This window comes from Camelus dromedarius, chromosome 6 (assembly GCF_036321535.1).
Source record: "Camelus dromedarius isolate mCamDro1 chromosome 6, mCamDro1.pat, whole genome shotgun sequence".
NCBI classification, from domain to species: Eukaryota; Metazoa; Chordata; class Mammalia; order Artiodactyla; family Camelidae; genus Camelus; species Camelus dromedarius.
The window spans coordinates 31735238-31755921 of NC_087441.1; positions in this window are offsets into that span (position 1 = coordinate 31735238).

Sequence of the window (20684 nt, forward strand, 5' to 3'; positions counted from 1 at the left end):
GGCAACCTTTGCTGCCTTTATCCTGGATGTGTGGTTTTATTCTTCATGTTTTATATGTTTCCGGGTACAGTTTATCGAGAATAAAAATAATGGAACAGAAAAATATTAAATAAATACCTTTTAACTGCAAAACTTCTAAAGGATAAATGATAAAGACTTTGAAGGCATATGTAAATTTCTGTAGTGCAATAATTATCTCAAACATTTAGATATGGCTTTGAAAAATCCACTAAAGATCTTTAAACTAGAGACGAATAAAAGATTAAGTTTTATGTACAATAATGCAGAAAAATGTATAAAAGTTTGTAGAAAAAAAGCTACACTGGGGCAGAGGCACAGGAATAAGGAACTTGTCTTAATCATAATAAACTCTCAAAAGTCTTATCTGAATTATTACTAGTGGATTTATCTTGTTGCCTTTATACTTTTGTTCAGTTTTGTGCCAAGATTTTTTAAAAAATGCAAAACACATAGAGAAGTAAATCTCTCAAAAGAACTTCTCCTTAAGCATAAGGATTCATACTCTTCCTTCACATTTCCTCTCCTCACCCTACCAAAAAATCTCAATGTCACTGTAATTTCCATGATTTAAAAAAAAATGGTAGCTTATTTTTCATATTAGAAAACAAGGAAATAGAGCCATATTTTTGACTGCTATGGATGAGGTAAATTCCATTAAAAATGATTAAATGAAGCTTTTAGAGTCAAACTTCCAAATCACTCAGCTCTGGCCATTAGATTGTATGCACAGACTCTTAAGAATATTCATCTATATTCATCTATGCTTTTATGGGCTCATTTTCTTTTGACAGCTGGAGATGTTTACATTAAATGGAGTTAATATCTTAGTTTGTGCACTGAGAGGTCTCAGAACTGATAAGGAGTGTTTTGCCAATAAATATTTGGATATTGACTTGTTTGTTTGCTATAATACTATATACCCTTGTCTTCTAATAACATACTTTAAATGCATGATCTTTCCTTTTTAGTATTTTGTTTAATGCTTTCTGATTTTTGTGTTTCCTTGGAGTCTCCTTTAACTATTGATGAATAGTATCTTGGTTTTTATTTGTCTAGGAATTTGTAAAGTAAGCATCCCACTTTTTTTTTTTAATATATTCAGTATCTTATAATAAGCTTTAATGAAAAAGAATATGAAAACAAATGAATGTATATATAAAGCATCCCATTTTTAATTCCACTACTGGTTAACTAGAAGAATTAAAACACTTTCAAAAACACCTTAGTTTAAAAAAAACACAAAACCTTAATTTCTTAGTTTCCCTTATGTTTAAGTTAAAAATATATTAATAACTTTTGTTTAGTCATTCATTTTTTATTAACCATTTTTAACCAAAGTATAGCCAATTTACAATGTTGTGTCAATTTCTGGTGTACAGCATTTAATAATTCAGTGATAAATATACATACATATATTCCTTTTCATATTTTTTTCATTGAGGTTACTGTAAGACATTGAATATAGTTCCCTGTTCTATACAATAGAAACTGGTTGTTTATTTTTATATATAGTAGTTTGTATCTGCAAATCCTGAACTCCCAATTTATCCCTCCCCACCCCTTTTCCCTTCTGGTAACCATAAGTTTGTTCTCTATGTCTGTGAGTCTGTTCCTGTTTTGTAAACAAGTTCATCTGTGTCATTTTTTTAGATTCCACATATAAGTGATATCATATGGTATTTTTCTCTTTTTGACTTACTTCACTTAGGATAATAATCTCCAGGTCCATTCATGGCATTATTTCATTCTTTTTATGGCTGAGTAGTATTCCATTGTGTGTATGTATGTGTGTGTGTGTGTGTGTATATATATATATATATATATATATATATATATATATATATATATATATATATACACATTTAATATATATAACTTCTTTATCCAGTCATCTGTTAATAGATGTTCAGGTTGCTTTCATGTCTTGGCTATTGTAAATAGTGCCACTGTGATAGTTATTCATTTTTAATTCTATAATTGGTATATTTACATAACTTACTAAACCTGTGCTAGAACTAAACAGTCACACATCTTTCTACATTCATTTAGTGCCATCTACTTCTTGGGATCTTGGCCATTTGCTCAGTGGAGATCTTTGGCCACCATAACCATGGAGTCACTTCATTCCCAAATATACTTGCTGGCTCAGATTCCCTTGGCAAGATGTCTGGTTTTATTGCACCTGATGAAGGGAGATCTACAGCAGCATCGAAACCAGGCTCAGCTCAACTAAGTACATGACAGTTTTGTCTCTTCCCAGTGGTTCTGCATTCAGATGAGCACTGAACGTTGGGCACAAGATATGCCTTTCCCACCCAAGGATATTCAGATGTGATGACCAATGCAAGCCAAAGTACAGGGGAGTTAACTTGTGAGGGAAAAGTTGACCAGTGAGGACTAGGAGATGAGAGAGAGTTGATTCTCCATTTCAGTCCCTGTCCCATCCCCAACTGTTCCAACATGCAGATGGATGTTCTCTGTGGCCTGCCAGGATATGTCCCTGGCTATGGTTTCCTATGAAGCTGAGCCCACTCCATTATGGCCCCACTTTTCTTTTTTTTTTTTAACTGAAGTATAGTCAGTTACAATATGTCAGTTTCTGGGCCCCATGTTGTTTTTGATTCCTTGCTTCCCTGCCTCATTTTCTGGTGTCTCTCATTCATCCTTGCAGCCATTGATTGCACTGTTCCCCCAAGTGAGGCATTAAGATTTAACCTTTAACTTAACCTCTGTTTTTGAGGAAACCTTGGTTTTGACAGACATAATTATTTTAAAATAAATCCCATATAGAATTATAAAAATATAGGAATTAAAAAAGAATTCCCCTTCTTTCTCCAGTTTTCCAGATTTTTAATAGACATTTTCATATATTTAGGACAGATGGTAGTATATATATTTTTTGTTCTGTGGTGTTTTGTAATAAATGGAATAATCTTGTATATGGTATCCTGAGATTTGATTTCTTCATGAAACTATGAATTTTGGACATTGTTTTCTGCCAGGACATAGTGTTCTGTATCTTTCTTTTAAACACAGTATTCCATAGTATGAATGTACTATAAAGATTTAACCCATTCCCTTTTGACTTAGGTTTACATGATTCCAATTTTTTGCTGTTACAAATAATGCTATAATAAATATTTTGCAGGTGCTTCTATGTGCTGTGTGCCCATGTTGAAATATTTCTCTGGGTTACAGAAGTATTGAGTGAGCTTGCTGGGGATGAATGTTATGCACATTGTAAATTTTACTAGTAACTCCAAAATCTGGGGTCTCCCATCATCTGCACACATTTTTACTGTGATCAATTCCACCAATTTTCAAACTCAACAACACTGGGTAATATAAATCTTTACACCAAGCCCATATGTGAAAAAAAATTTCATTGTTGTTTTAATTTATATTTCCTTAATTAAAGAAGACAAATAGCTTTCCATGTTTCCCAGCCACTAAAATTTCTTCTTCTAAAAGTGGTTGTTTTTATTCTTTTTTTTATGATAGCTTTTGGGTCCACAAGTGCTATGAGCTATGGGAATATTTTACTCTCTTCAGCAGCTTCCTGTTATTGAGGTAGTGAGTATTTTTTTTTAATATTGACTTTTATATAAGATTATTGTTAGCAAATACTTTTTTGTGGTTTCTCATTAGGTTTTATTATCTAGTGAGTATTTCAATTTTATTTCTTGCTTAATAGAGTTTAGTACTTACCATCTTTTTAAGTATTATGATTGCCTATGAAGTTCCTAATTTTGATTCATTTCTTAGTTCCCAGAAACATTTTTATTTTAACTTTTATTATTCTTCTATGATGCAAGCAATTACATACTACAAATGCGGAAATTCACATGAGAAAAAAAAAAAAACCCAAAATCCTTTCATACATGTTAACATTTTGCTATATAACTTTTAAAACATTTTCAATGAATATATTTGTAAAGATATACTTATTTTCAAAAAATGACTTAAATAATACCTGTTGTTTTATATCTGCTTTTTCCACTTAACTGTATAATGCAAACGTTTCTTGAGCATGTCTATGTTTTTTCATAAGTGTTGCAAGGGAGGTATGTTTGTGAGTCTTTGAATATCTTCAGTTGCCTTCCCAGATGAATACTAATTTGGCTGAATATTAAATTATTGGGACAAAAAGTTTTCTCTCAATCTTATTTTTCAAGTATTATTATAGAAAAAAATTTATGTCAGCTATTCAATTTCTTCATAGTCATCATGTAAATGTTTTGTTTAGGTTATGTTTATCTTTATGGATAATAAATTCATAATGTAGCTTTTCAAATCCCTTGTCAGTTAAGTTCTCTTTTTTATGTGACTGTTTTTTTCCTAGACATTCTTTTTGAGGGATATGATAGCATACTGACTAATAGACAGCAGACTTTGACGTTGAATGGCCTCAGTTGTAAGTCTCTCCCTACTAACTTTGTGATGTGTGACTTTGGGCTAGTTATTTTTTCCCCCTTTATTTCTAAATCTCTAAGTATGGGGATGGATTGTAGAGAGAATTGAGTCGGTGGAATGCATGTAAAGTGCTTTGAAATGTTCTCTGTGTTAGCTATTGCTGCATATTTAGATGTTAGTTATTGTGCCTACATATCCCCCATTTAGCTTTTTCTTTTTTCACAGTATTTTGTGAGAATACTCCAAGCATGTCCACTACATCACTGATTTGATTCCCAGTGTTAATACCATCACTTATATATTCCAGAGTGGATTTTAATTCCGTTATTGCATTTTAGCTTAAGAAAGCAGTCCCTTCTTATCTTACATATATCCTTGTTTCTGTGATTCTGCTGGTTTTTCATCTCACTCTTAGGGCTTTCTCTTCCATTTCATAAATGTTCTAACTTCTTGTGTCTTAATTAAAATACCAAGGGGGAAGGGTATAACTCTGTGGTAGAGTGTGTGCCTAGCATGCACAGGGTCTTGGGTTCAATCCTCAGTACCTCCATTAAAAATGAAAATAGTAAATAAATAAACCTACTTACCTCCCCCCAAAATAAAATTTAACAATAAATAAAAAAATTAAAAGTAAACAAAATTTTAAAAAATACCAAATATATACATTTGAATTTATTCTTTTGAAGTTTTCTTTCTTTCATTGGACCTTAAATTTGATGTAACTTCTCTCAAGTTGCCATTACTTTAAAATTTTTGTTTCAGAAGTCCAGCTTTCTTTCTTTATTTTTGTTTTATTTTTCTATTTATTTACTCTTGGTGTTTGCCAACACACTGAGTGTGTGCATTGCCCTTTGGCTTCAGAATCTGTTTACTTTAGTGATAGTTAACTCTACTTCTCAGACTTCTGACCATAATGGCTGGTTGGTACAGAGAGTTCTTTCCCAGTTCTTCTCTCTGCAACTGTTTATCTAGTGTTACTGTCTAAGATTTGATCTACTTTTACAGTCCACTGCTGCTATGTGTCATTTTGAGCACAGAAGTTCATTAAAAACTACAATCTTCAACATACTTTGCTTCCACAAATCTTGTCTCTACCTGTATCTGTGATGACTCACTTGTAAGAAGTATACATTCTAGAAATAAATGTGCCATTACTACTGTGCCCACACTATTCCTTACTCAGTTTCCTAGAGTTTGCAGGATTAGACCAGATGTAGAAAAGGAAGTCCCAGTGGTGGGTTGGGAAGTAAAAGTGGGAAGAAGCCCCCTGCCTGCTTCAAAAACCTGCACTTGCCACTAGGGATATGTAGGTATTCCCACTGGACAGGGCATTTCTGATCCAATGAGTTATGAAGAACAAGCTTCCTATCTAAAGCACCTACTAGATGACTCGACAGATGGTAGGTCCTAAATTCTGGTGTTTGTTCACTGTCAGTCTTAATACTCTTAATGAAAGTGTAGGTCATCTTTTCATTTCTTTTAGATAGTGAACACTGAGATGATTTATCAGAGACTTCCAGCCTTTTCATACTGAGTTACCTATATATTTTAGAAATATTCCTTTGGTATCACCATAGCAGATGCATTGATGGGGAGAGAGGTTGAGGAAGCAAGAATAGTTAGTAGGATACATTCATGATTCTAATCCAAACTGACAAAGACTTGAACATTAGTAAAAGGATTACGAAGAAGAAGATAGAGTCAAGAGATATTTGAGAGGTACAATAACAATGCTTAGCAGTTGGTTATATGCGATGTCTGGGGGAGAGTGGTGAATAAAAGGAGAGGCCTTACAATGAGTAACAGGCACTATTAATTCAATACTTTCGTGCAGGGGAGAGTAGGTTGCAGGACAGGAATTAACAATTTTGGTTTTGGACATGTTAGGCATATGAAGTCTGCTGAACGTCCACTTGGAGATACTCAAAAGTGGTTGTAACTACGGATCTGCACTTTAGGAGGTCAGTAGGAGAGGAGATATGGGTTTGGGAGTTACTAGAGTGAAGATATGTTGTACGAGATGGGGAAGATGATTGAGGAAGCAGGACTGTGGCAGGAGAGCATTTAGAAAGTTGTAATAGTCCAGGGAAGAAATGCTCACTGATTTCCTCAGAACAGTAACAAAGCAAACGGAGGGAAGGGTCAAATTTCAGGAAGCTCACTGTGAAAGTGCAATTAAGAACAAGGTAGGGAGGCAGTTAGGAAGAAATCATTTGCTTGTGCTGTGGCAAGTGGGACAGAACATAGAGGCTAAGGAAAGACGTGAAAATTTGGAATGGCTAACTTGAGCAACCAGGAGGGAGGGGCAAAGACCAGGGTTAAGTGAAACATCGTAGCCCTGCTGAGGCCAGAGATCAGAAATTGTAGAGGCCGCAATTTTCACAATAAGTGATTTTTCCCCCTTATTTCCTAGGTGTTAAGAAGTAAGTAGGTGAATTTATTGCCTTGATACAAGTTTGGAATTGTTCTAGATAAGTGTCACGAAAGGACCAGGGACTGTGAACAGGCGAAAACATAACAAAAGTGTGAGGCTATGGGCGTATGGGCTGTGTCCAGAAGCAACTGAAACAATGTATGTTGGAGGTAAGGAGAGAGGTAGTTAATATTCTAGGAGAGAAAAGATAAGCAAAGGGCCCAGAGACCTGAATTTGGTTGAAATTGGGTGTCTTTTGTAAAGTAAGTTTAGAGTAGGTAAGAGTTGCATTGAATGGTGAAAATTAGATGCTTGTATTTGGATTTCTTTTACTTATTCTCTTCTCCTCTAGGGCTGCTCTAGATACTAAGTGCATTGTGTGTATGAATACACGTAAGGTGGCTTTACTGTCTGCAGAAAAAGGCAAGAGGATAATGCTACATTCTAGGATATGACCTTCCAATTTTTGTCCATATCTCCTATACAAATCTGATACAGATTCCTCAGTTGCAGTTTGTCTATAGCCTGACATGTCAATGTAATAATTATCCTGTGTCCAACAGCAGAGGTGGCTGTTGAAAGGATAAACCCCAACAATAAATAAATCAGATGTTTGATGGCTGTATGATGGGTCTTCAATACCTATATCGTCTCTATCCTGGCCATGCTGTCTGAACTTTCCTTGATTTCATTTTTTTTTAAACAAATTGAAGCATAGTGTTAATTTCTGGTGTATAGCATAGTGATTCATTTATACATAAATATATATAATATATATTCTTTTTCATATTCTTTTTTATTATAGGCCATTATAAGGTATTGGATATAGTTCCCCATGCCATACAGTAGGACCTTGTTGTTTATCTGTTTTATACATAGTTAGTATCTGCAAATTCCCAACTCCCAAGTTATCCTTCCCATCCCCTTTCCCTCTGGTAACCATAAGTTTGTTTTTTTTGTCTGTGAGTCTGTCATTGTTTTGTAAATAAGTTCATTTGTGTCCTGGACTCGTCTTTTAAAAAATGCAAACCTCATGATGGTGAATGAATTCACAGTAAGGTAAGAATGACTTAGCTGCTCCTTTATGCGGGAAGGAAAGAGTGACCAAGTTGAAGTGCTGCATGCTTGACTGGAGGATGGGGACGACAGTGGTTATAGAAGAACCACAAGGTATTATTGTTGTTATTTTTAAAATCCAGGGTAGTTTTTCTATTTCTAGTACCTTACAATTTAATTTAAATGAATGACAAGAACGAGCCTAGCCATTTATAATTTTGCTTCTCTTTCAACTTTGCTAAAGTATATAACAATTATATATATATATATATTTATAAAATGTTTTTTATTCTGATAGGTGAAATCACTTAATAAACATGGCAAGTTAAACCAACTAACAACCTAAATATTTTTGTTGGCATGCAGTATGTGTTTGTTTCTATGATGGTCTGTTTCCAAAGATAACTGCCCACTTTAAGTTCCTTTAGGGAGAGGATTTTGTTTTATTCATCGTTTGGTACTTTGTGCTGAGTGAAATGCTTTAAATACAGTAGGTGATCAATGACTTTTATTCTTAAATAGCAGAGAGTGAAAAATCATAACCTAAAAGGAAAATTACAGTTTAAAATATATATATTCAAACTTCCATTGATAGAAATAAGAATCCTGCTTACTCAAGGCTCTATCATGCATTCCTGAAAAAAACTCAAAACCATGAATTCCAATGTGCAGTAATTGAGGTAAACAAGTCCTCTTTTTTATGACATCAAGTCGAGGAATCACATAAATTTGGTCTTGGCCAATTTGATGTGGCCAGACAGATAACTTGATTCTTAGCACAGATTAGATGGGGTGGGTGCAAAATTTCCCAGCGTCTTGGAAACTTTCTCAGCCCTTTTGTCTTTTAGTCAACAGCCTTTTTAGCGATAATGCCTTTGCTTTTGAGTAGGATTTGTTAGACCACAGACTTCTAGACTCAATTTTTGTATATCCTGATGAAAATTCTCAGATTTCTCTGCTGAATGTAAACATTTTTGTAATGTTTTTAAACTGAAACTTACTGGGTGCTGGCAAGATTTGCTGAAGTGAATAGGGTGGTGCATGTGTATTGATGGGATAGTTCGGGGCAATAAATTGATAAAACAGAATAATCTAAGCTTGGGTTACACTATCGTGTTTGCCTCAGGCTAACACGAGCTCCGTCACCTCTGTTCCTTTATCTGTTTCCTCCCATTATGGACTTTTCTCTAATTGACTGACCTTTTTGCCTGACAGTCATTGCAGGACCTCAAGTTGTATTTTTTTTTCTTCATATTTTTATATTATGACTGTTTATCCTCTCTGTTTGCATCTTTCTCAAACTATATTCCAGAATGACTACCCCAGTCTAGATATAATGATGATAATATTAAAAAATGAATTAAAAAAAAATTCCCAGGGCCCTCTGTAAAGAGGACCATGTATACATGGTTCACATTTTCTTGAGGTTTTAATGAAGAACTTAACAGTACTGGCCTGGACAAATAAATGCAGATGTGGTAACTGAAAAGCAGTGGGTTGATACAATTCCGTTCTGAAGGATTACCACTTGAGACTTGCGAACGTGCTGCAGACTCTACAGACACAACTCAGTACAAAGAGGAGTAGAGATCAAGGATGACTGAGGTAAAATTCAACATCAAAGGAGAAAATTCACTGAATTTCTAAATCTAAGTTTCATCACCTAAGCAGGAATCTTGTCTAGGGTAGAGATAATGTCCTCAATGTATCTTTAGGTTCGAATGGGTTTAGTTTTACTGGGTATGCATAGGCTTCTGAAGTAAAGTTATACAAAACTGATATTTTCGATGCTTTATACACAGAATTTTCTTTATCCATTCGTCTGTCAGTGGACTTTTAGGTTGCTTCCAGGTTCTGGTTATTGTAAATAGTGCTGTTATGAACACTGATGTGCATGTATCTTTTTGAATGAGAGTTTTCATCTTTTCCGAATATATGCCCAGGAGTGGGATTGCTGGATCATATGGCAACTCTATTTTTAGTTTTTTAAGGAATCTCCATACTGTTTTCTATAGTGACTGCACTAATTTACATTCTTACCAACAGTGTAGGAGGGTTCCCTTCTCTCCACACCCTCTCCAGCACTTATTATTTGTACATTTTTGATGACAGTCATTCTGAACAGTGTGAGGTGATGCCTCGTTGTAGTTTTGATTTGCATTTCTCTGATAGTTAGAGATGTGGAGCATCTTTTCGTGTGTCTGTTGACCATCTGTATGTCTTCTTCTTCAGAGAAATATTTATTTAATCTTCTGGCCATTTTTTGATTGAGTTGTTTGTTTTGTTTTGTTTTGTTTTTTTGATATTGAGTTGTATGGACTTTCTGTATATTTTGAAAATTAAGTCCTTGTCAGTCACATCATTTGCAAACATTTTCTCCTAGTCTATATGTTGTCTGTTTATTTTGTTTATGGTTTCCTTTGCTGTGCAAAAGCTTATAAGTTTGATTAGGTCTTATTCATTTATTTTTGCTTTTATTTCTTTAGGCTTGGGAGACTGATCTAAGACAAAATTACTATGATTTATGTCAGAGAATATTTTGCCTATGTTCTCTTCTAGTTTTATGGGTCATTCTTATATTTAATGCATTTGGGCTTATGTTTTGTGTATGGTGTGAGGGAGTGTTCTAACTTCATTGGTTTTCATGTGACTGTCCAGCTTTCCCAATACCACTTGCTGAAGAAATTGTCTTTTCTTCTTGTGTATTCTTGCTTCCCTTGTTGAAGATTAATTGACTGGAGGTGTGTGGGTTTATTTCTGGGCTCTCTGTTCTTTTCCATGTCTGTTTTAGTGGCAACACCCCATTGTTTTGATTAGTGTAACTTTGTAATAATGCCTGAAGTCTGAAAGGTTTATGCCTCCAGCTTTGTTCTTTTTCCTCAAAATTGCTTTGGCAATTCTGGGGCTTTTGAGGTTCCACATACAAGTAAGTTATTTTAAAATAATCTTTATTCAATTTGCCAGCTAACAAGTCAGCCTGCCACAGTTTCAAAGATATTGGCAGAAGATACAAGAGTCCTGCTTCAGAAACAAAGGACCTTATTATCAGTAATAGCAATTGCCAGAGTATTAGTATTTTCTTGGGCTGTTCCCCTATTCCTCAGCTCTCATAAGACAATGCAAAGATTAGGTAATGCCCATCCATGCAGTGGCTTGTATTAAAAAAGAGGGGGTCTTGAAATTAGGAAACCTGAATTTTTTACAATGGACAGTAACCATTCCTGCCCTTTACTCTGAAAATGAATATACTTTTTTATTATACAAAACACTAGTCAAATCTGCCCTTTGCTTTGTGTGTAACGCTGTCTTTATCTTCCAAGGCTCATTATTTTACAAACATCTTTGAAAAGATAGGATGATAGAAAGTGCCTCTGCTCACAAGATGTGGAAAAATGGAAGAGGCCCTTGAAGAATCGTCTCCTAAAACAAAATTTGACAAAAATGTGCCACTCCTCTGGATATCCTACGCTTAAATTACTGAGTTACCTGAGAAGCGTATTATGTTTACTCACCAAAGCAATGGTGTTAAGGTGGCCTCAGAGGGTCTAGAACTTCTAAAGAGGGTCTGACATTTTTGTCTTCTCTCCTGGATAGCTGTGGTGGTATACATTCAGTCTGATGCTCCTTTAAGCTGACTAATCTGCATTCATTCAATATCAAAAAAAGAAAAGAAAAAAGAAAAAAGGTCCTGGCAGCCTGACTTCATTTATCCATGGCCAAGATAGCAATATCATAAACATTTCACTACATGCCACCATCCACTCTGATTTCTGACTTGCTCATGATCTCTTTAGCTCCTGGGTTCTTCCTTAACTTCCTGTCTGTGTCTTTATATGTGTTTCTTGGATCTTCTGTTTAATAATATTCCTCTGATAGTGACTGGTAATCCCTGTGATAATGCTAGTGCTTGCTCCTTGGCTTGTATCTGCTGTCCAGTGCTCTGCAAAACAAATCTGATCCAGCCAGGCCTCCTGGATTCTGTCTCATTCCTGAGAACTGGTCCACAGGGTTGAAGTCCATACCCAGTTTTCACCAGCTTTGATGAAAGGAAGCCAGATTCTGCCCCAAACATGAACATTCTCTATAAGATTCCCACCAGATGGCCATCAAGCTTTTACTTAATTTGTATCTTCTGGGTGGACGGTGCAGTCAAAATAATCAAATAGCTGTATGTACCTGGATGGCACAGCTTGAAAACCATTTCAGTAAAGATCCAGACCTTGGATTTAAAACCTATTTAAGTAGACATGTACAACTGCCCAGTCCTGAGTGCTTCAAATATGATCTTGGACCTAAGAAAGACAGTATGTGACAGGGCTTTTCCTGAATGAGATAGATATTTTGTAAGAAAAGATCACAAACATTTGAAAATAAGTGACTTTGAAAACAATAAGTATAAATACACTACCCTATACAAAAGTTTATGATCATTAGGCATGCAGAAAACATAATGTGAGGACCGAAGTGAAGATGTTAATAACAGCAGAGGACCTTATCAATCTATACACGTCTTTGTTCTACCTACTCTTATGGTCTTCTATTCGATATGCAATTTCCTTGTTTTAATTTTTTGATGTTTTAATTTTTTATGTTTTTTATATATGTATATATTTTGGGTTGTGAATTAAAACAAGATATGAACAAATACATAAAATTTTAACTGCTTCGTGTCTGTTTATTTAATTTACCTGGCTGCAAATATTTTGGAATAAAACATGCCTTAGCTACATGTGCTGTAGGCTAGATTTTTTACCCTCCTATCAGAGTGAGAGGAGAGTGTATTGTACTTAGAAACACTACCTCGGAGTTTGGTGACATGGGGATTCCTGTGGATTGTTTGGAAGTTGGAAATTTATAGAATTATAGAATATAGTAAAGCCTTAGAAATTAGAAATAAACATTTTTTTCTCAATGAAAGCGGAAACAGCTCCTAGAGGGTAAAAATAGCTTGCTACAATTAAGCTTGATACAATCATACAATTAATGACAAAGCCAGGATCTCAGTTCAAGTCTCCCTGTATTAAACTCAACATTTTTCCTCTATAACCCGCTGTGATTATTTTAACTTGCTATTGAAAAATGAATTAGAATTGAAGAATAAAAAATGAAAGCCAATGCTACTTAACAAAAGACAAGATAATACTCTCAGGATTGTGGAGGTAATGCATACCGAATTACTTAGAAGAAACTGAACTCACAACCAGTATGTAGAGAGAGGTCACCAGGTTAAAAAGTGAGTTGGAGATCTTAAAAATGCAGGATATTTTGTGACCAATAGCATTTGAAGTTCTAAAAATCAGATAAAGGTAATCAAATCTCATGCCACAGCACCAATTGATTGCTCCAGGGATCCAGTGCCTCCTCCTCTTTGCTCCCTCCCTCTCCCTCATGAAGTAATTTCTTGGCCCTTATAACTGTTTTCATGATTTATTCAAAGTGTTGCTGCCAGAGTCCCTTCCCATTTGGCAGAAGAAAGGGAACAAAGCCCCCAACAACTCCACTGCTTTCTACCAAGGACTTGACTCCCACTGTCTCCTTATTTCTTGGCTTTGGGCAATGACAGATTGCAGAATCAGATGTTGCACAGGAGTCTTGATAACAACTTAGAAAGATGACCATTGCTTGCTTGCTTGCTCTGTTGGGTTTCTTTTTTTCACTGGAAAGTTTACTGTGTGTGCTTCCAGGCCTTAAAGAAAGATTCTCAGTCTCTATCTCCACAGGTTTCTAATTCTCTCTGGCAGCAGTACAACTACTAATTCTTCAGAAAGGCAGACTGATATTTCTGTCTGATTAAGACTAACTTACTTCATAAGATGCTAGTGCCTTTCAGTTACTCTAAGACTTTACTTGGTAACTCTTTTGTATTTGAACCTGGTCTGAAAATAAAAGTCACTTTTTGACAGTCCTGTAAATAATTGTCTGTATACCTAAGAAATCAAGTTCAAGGGAGAGTGCTTTTTGTATCAGGAAGCATGTATTGGGGTTAGAATTTCTGAGTTTGAGTGTGGGCTTAGCTGCTTATCAACTGGGTTGCCTTAAGCAAGTCACTCCTTAGCTTCACTGCCCTCTCCTATTAAATGAGGTAATAATACCTTTTCTTTCTACTGCAGAGCAATGCATGAGAATCAAATGGGAAGATCTGAGTGAGGAAATTTGCTAAAAAAACCTGTATAACACTATGCAAATGGGAGTTACTATTATTAGCATCTGAAAAATGTAGGAGGATTAGAAAATAGTTGTGCCACAGACAGACAGACTGATGAAAAATGTCAACTTCAATTTGTCCTCAACTGATTGTGTATCTCATTGTCTCAGCTCTGTGGTACTGCTATTTGCATTTGTGATGAGGAGTTATTATTGCTTTTTTAAATCAGGACAGTTATCCTAATTGAGTGTGGCAAGGGTAGGGCTGTGGAAGGTACATGGATGGAGATGTTTGCTGAAACAGAATTTCCAGTGTTAAGAGATGTACTCAAGAGGAAGATTTTTTTTTTTATCAATCCTGTTCAATATTATTTACTTAAAATTCTGTGGACTATCTTGCAATTAAATTGAAAGAATAGTGAGATAAGACTCATGAGATCTGGGTTCAAGTTTTGCCTCTGATTAGCCCTGAATAGCAAGGCTGCTGCTGCTGTCAACATTGCTGATGATGAAGATGACAGGAGTGATAACAATGATTTTTACTCAGTGGTTGCTCTGGGTGAGACACTATGGTAAGTGCTTCACAAACATTAAATTATTTAATCATTTCAACTATTCTACCAGCTAGGTACTATAATTATTCTCATTTTACAAATGAGTTGATTGAGAATTAGAGAATCAGACCGAGAATCAGACCGAGGATCAGACCTAGGAATCATTGCTGTTAAAAACCAAGATTCAGACTTGCCAGTCTTATTCCAAAACCCATGTATTTACTGAACACTCTCTTGCCTTACTGTTTCTCTACCTTGGTTATGTCATCTATAGAATGAAAGGATTAAGGTTGAGTCTTATCAATTTTATCTGAACTCCATCATTTTGTAGATATAATTCATTTTTTAAATTTTGTTGCAGAATACAGAATTCTTAAAGCATACTTTGGTTATGCTACACCTCTGGAGTAAATAAAAGGGGAAAAGACATCATCCAAATTTCCCAACATATATTCATCACCATCTGTATCATTTCTCATTTAATATCTAACTTCTCTAGTACTTTTCAAAGAATAGGCAAAAATTGACAGGGAGGTTTTTTTTTTTCAGAATTAACTATGACCTATTTAATAAATTAAGGATACATTTTTCAATGAAAGAAATGCAAGTTGAGGAAGATCCTTGTAGTATCAGTCAAAAGGGCTCATTTTAAAATCCCGCTTTACCAGCAGTGAAAGAGTAAAGTTAGCTGTCTAGTGAAGTGGTTCTACAATGGGGATGCAGAGACAGAGTTGGAAGGGGTCTTAGAGATTATCTATCCTCATAATTTTATTTTATTTTATAGTTAAATAAAGAGTGGAACAGAGAAAGATCATAGGCTTTGGAGTCAGACGTATCCTCATTTAAATCCCTGTATTTGCTGCTTACTAGATATTTGACTTTTGGCAAATGAACTTCTGTGAGGCTATTCAAAAAATGAGAATAGCACTTTCTAGCTCACTAAAACATACGTAAAGCAGCTAGAATGATATTGGGTGTCTAATAAGCTTTCTATATTAGTTCTCTTCCCACTTAAATACTGATCCTCTGTGGAAGAGTCCCGAGTTCCACCTTGCCCAGCTCCCTGTGTCTTCTGACCTCCACAATCAGCAATGCTCCTCAAGCCTATTGGAAATTTGCCCCAATCTGCTAAATGCCTGTTGTTTTTCTTCCTCCAGTGCCCCCTCCCACTGTGAAAAAATGAGCATTACTTAGTAGGAAAGAGAAAAAGGAATAGGAAATGTTTATATTTCTAAACAAAAAAATTGATCTCATCTCTCAGTCTCTCTTGGGAACTTTCTTTAATTTCCTGTTTCCCCTTTGTCTGCAGACACACTGAACATTACAATTTGTTGTCCCAATACCTTTAAAGATGCACTCAAAGACCTCTTTTTTATTAATCTTTGATATTCTAATAATTTTAATATTAAAAAATTTTAATTGCTAAAATAACTGAGTCATAGTCTTTACTTATTGTCCCTTATCATTCTTTATTTCTTAAGAATCCTCCGACTTTCTTTTATATAGGCATCTCCTATGCCCCCTTCTCTCTCATACATATAAATAAAATTTCTTAGCATTTCCATTATCAACTTTATACTCGTAACTTCAATATTTCTATTTTACCCAAATTTTACATTCATTTTTCAAAAAGTATCTCAATGTGATTAAAACAAACTATTATTTTGCCAGTTCCCTGCCTCTTCAGCACTCTATTCCCCTATTCCCTTAAACTTTTAAAGTAATTCTATTTTCCTATATTCCATTTCTATTCATGGCCTAACAACAAGGCAAAATCTTGGGTATCCTTTTGGAATATCTCACTTTAGCAACAAGTCAGCTGCTCTGCCAAGTTAATTTTGTCATCACAGCCCTTCCTTTTCATTATCATAGACAATATTCTTGCACAGATTGCTATCAGATCATTTCTAAAACGCTGCAATTTTTCACCATTTGATCTGTTCTTCCTCTTTTGATCCATCTGCATAGATTTGGCAAAAAAAAAATTCAGCTTTGATTTTCCCCCTTTCCCCTCAACTATAAGAGCTGAGACTGCTTTTTTACATTGCCTACTAAAATAACTCCAAACAGCTTTTCAAGATTGCAAGCAAGGTTATTTGACTCTAATTATATCTAACTTGACTTAATATTACTCCCAATAAATGTCTTCCACTCCAACCAAGTTACTGTCAGCATTCCTTCTTCCATACACCAGGCTCACGGGGTCTCTGGGTCTTCCACTCACATCTTTTTCCCAACTAAAATCACCTGAAGCATATTCATGGCTCTTTGATTTTCAAGAGCATTTCTGCAGGCAGTATTTTATTTGCTCTGCCCTATTGTCATAAGAGGTAGGTAGGTATTATTATTTTCTCCATTTTTCAAATGAGAAACCTGGGTTTCAGAAAGGCTTATTCAAAAATCACATGACTCTCAATAGACCCAAAGTCTTGTGATTGCAAATACGGTGTTTATTACTCCAGAACACTACTTAAGATGCTTTCTGATGCCTCATTGTCTTTCTATTTATTACTCAAGCCCAGGTAAGTTTTCTCTCTTCCTTTAAGTTTCTTTTGGGTACAAAAGCCCATGGAGAACTCATCTTATATTAGATGACTACACAACAGATGTTTAATAAATATACTCATTATTTATCTCTTAATATCTCTGGCTTCTCTGTTAGACCATGAACCCAAAGGGCTAGAATGGCAGTTTGGTTTTTTTTTTTTTTTTTTTTTGGATTCTGAGTGTCTACTATGATGGTTTGATGCTCAAATTATTTTTGTTTAATGAATGACTTCTGTCTTTGAAGGTCAGAGTTTCCTCTGTCTAACACAAGCAAGATTTTGCCCTTGTCTTTATTATCATTATTAATTATTATTTAAATTAAAATACACTGTCAGAATGTAAAGCAACTTCCATTTTCCCCACAGCAATTCAGTGATAGAATTAGCACAAGAACTTAGCTCAGTGTCCAGTGTTTTTCCCTTCATCTAATGATCTTAATTTTAATATGTGAAATACAACTTGACATTTCAATCTCACTTTAGTTCTCAGTTATTAAATCTTTTCTGAGAACAAGGTGTGGTGCTCAGTTTTCTCTGAAAATAGAGGAGATGTGGATTAGCCAAATAAAAGCTAGTGTTATTCACTGTGATTAACCCCACGAATGACAAACAGAAATTCCAATTGGCTATCTTATGTGACCTTAAATAATCTTCCTTAGCTGTCATGCTACTTTTACATTGCTAAATTATCTCTGCTTGGCTTGGATCTGCTCATATGACACAATTGTACATGACAAGCCAAGAACAGACAATATCAAATGCATACAAACATTTCCTAGTCTTTTTGTATTCAACAAATCTCCAGAAAAACACTAAGTTGAAAATTTTTTTTTCATATCTCAAAGTCTTTTTTATAAATATTGTGTAAATCTATTTTAAATGCAGTAGAGCCACATTAGATAACCTACCTTTAAAGTATTTACCTGTAATTATCACTGACCAGCAGATTCATTCAATTATTTTGCCTCAATTATATTTCCTAAATGCTTATTCAATATATAGATTACAAACACTCAGATTTTTTAAACTATATAATATATAATTACTTTGAATGGCATATGGAGGTTATATCTACTGATAAGAAATGGAACCAGCTCTCAGCCTTGTTTCCTACAAGAGGGACTTTTAAAATTGCCTCATCCCCAGATTGTAAGTTATTTGGATGGTTGGTTTCACTTGCAGAGATTTTAATTAGGATGTCTGGGATGAGGCTTTGGCATTTCTATTTTTCACAATATTCTGCAAGTGATTCTTAGGACTGGGCAAGTTTTTGAATTACATTTTAGAGAACTGCCACCATTTACTGCTTTCTTGTAAGATGTTTGCAAGTTGTTTGCCTCTTGCATGAATTTGTCTTGTTTCCTTGGATAAGGAAAATGCTGACTTACAAAAGCAGAACAGAATTCATTCATTCCACAAAAGTTGCTTGAATTTAAAAACACTATTGTAGGCATTTAGAATCCAAAAAAGATGCTACTCTGGCCCTTTGCCTGACTCTATATTCTTTATGGAAACCAGCAGTCTATTGAGATGAAAAACATTTTAATTATTAACTATCATGAAGAAGCTATAATTCTTCAATTAAACAAAGGTTCTTTAACATATACTTAGGAAAATGGCTGTCTTAGATTCACCAAGTAATGCCATCGTGGGTAATAAGGATCTCCTGCCCTCTAAGGGCTTACCATAAAACAAACATCTGTATAAGACATAGGGAGATAAAGAGTATAATTAAAAACTAACTTTAGTAACTTTAATAAGGATGACATAAGAATTTAAGAAAAGAGAATTCATAACCAACTTTAATGATCAAGAAAAGCTGCATGAGGAAAATGTCATTAAGGGTAGGCAATGAATGATGAGTAGAAATTTGCTAGATAGAAATGAAAAAGGATGATGCTCCATAATAGAAAAAAGGGCTTACATAAATATTCTGAGACTGGAAAACATGAGGCATACTTGGGAAACCTTGCATAGCTAAGCTTGATTCAAGATTATGGTACAGGAACAGCATAGAATGAATAGGAGGTCAATGAACCAAGTCACCAAGTGTTGGCTAGGTATTGAAATCACGTAACATGATACAAAGGTTATAGTGAAGAGAAAGGTGATGAAGATGATAAAATATTCGGTGAATGAGAGGGAACAACCTGGAGGATGATAGGTATCTACAATAAGGAGAAGTTATCACATATCAGAGTCTGATAGCAGATAGTTGGAAGTAGCTAGAACTTTCTTCTGGAAGTTGGAAGTGGCAATAAAGGGTGGAGAGAATATCTGCCTCATCTCTGTGAGTGGAAGAAAAAGCCATCAACCGAGGAACATGCAAGGTACACTGAATCTGATGATGAAGATAACTGGTGGAGAAGAAGTTGAGGATACTGGATTTATTGATGACAACAAACCATGAGTTACAGGGGGCACCGTGCAAGAATTGAGTGTTGGCAAGATGTGGAAGCTTGACTTATATTAAATGATGTACAGATCCAAACAGGGGTATGTCTTGTTGATGCACAGGGAGGCTGGCCTGCCAGTGGTGACTGAGTTAAACCAGAATGTAGGGCATAGTGGCATTCAACATAGACATCTCATAGGGGATGTGGATAATCAGTTCTACTGCCTATTTAACACTCACAAGGATCCTAGAAGATACATATTTTTAGTTTAAATATACAGTTGAAGAAAGTTAGAAATAACTTCTGGAGGTCCCTGTACCAAGCAGGGGAACCTTATTTGAAAGTGAGTTTTCTGACTCAGAAACTTTTTCTTCCCTTCTTCCTTCCCCTTCTCCCCCTGTCTCCTCCCTCAAATCATGATCCTTCCAGAGGAAACCAAGACAGTACCATGATGAAAGAAAGGAATAGAAATGAGATGATGCAGTCTTTTAAAAAACAAGGGAAGGTCATTTCAGGAAGAAGTTAATTAACAGAGTAAAATGTTTCAGCCAAATTAAAAATGATGGAGACAAAGGAAAGACCTTTGCAATTAACTATGATATATTTCATTAGATTAGATTAGATCAAATATGGCATGATTGTATAACCCTTACAGATCGCAGATTGCTCTCCACGTAATTTCCTCTTATGTTAATAAGGGTCTCTGAAAGAAGATATTTCTCCATCTTGCATGAGGAAATTCAGATTCATAGAATAATTACAGCTAGAAAGTGGCAGAGGAAGGATGTCAAACGTCTTCTGAATTCAAGTCATGGTCCCTTTCCAAAATCCCTGACAATAAAAACAAATTGAAAAAATTCTTCAAAAATTTGGTTATACTAGCAGCTCTAATGACTGCAGAATTCAATGTAACATATTTTCACCAGTGGCTTGGTACTGTTATTCTCAATTAAAGACATAATTTCCAAAGAGGGTTGCAACTTTTGCTTAGAAAGATCGCCCCTCTGTCATGCTGTCCAATAGAGGGGAGTGTCCAAAAGCAAAGGAGGAGTTCCATACATGTTCTACTTGGTTCTTTAGAAACATCCATGATTAGAAGCATGGAGACATGTAGCTATTTTATGTGATCTTTTAGATAGAC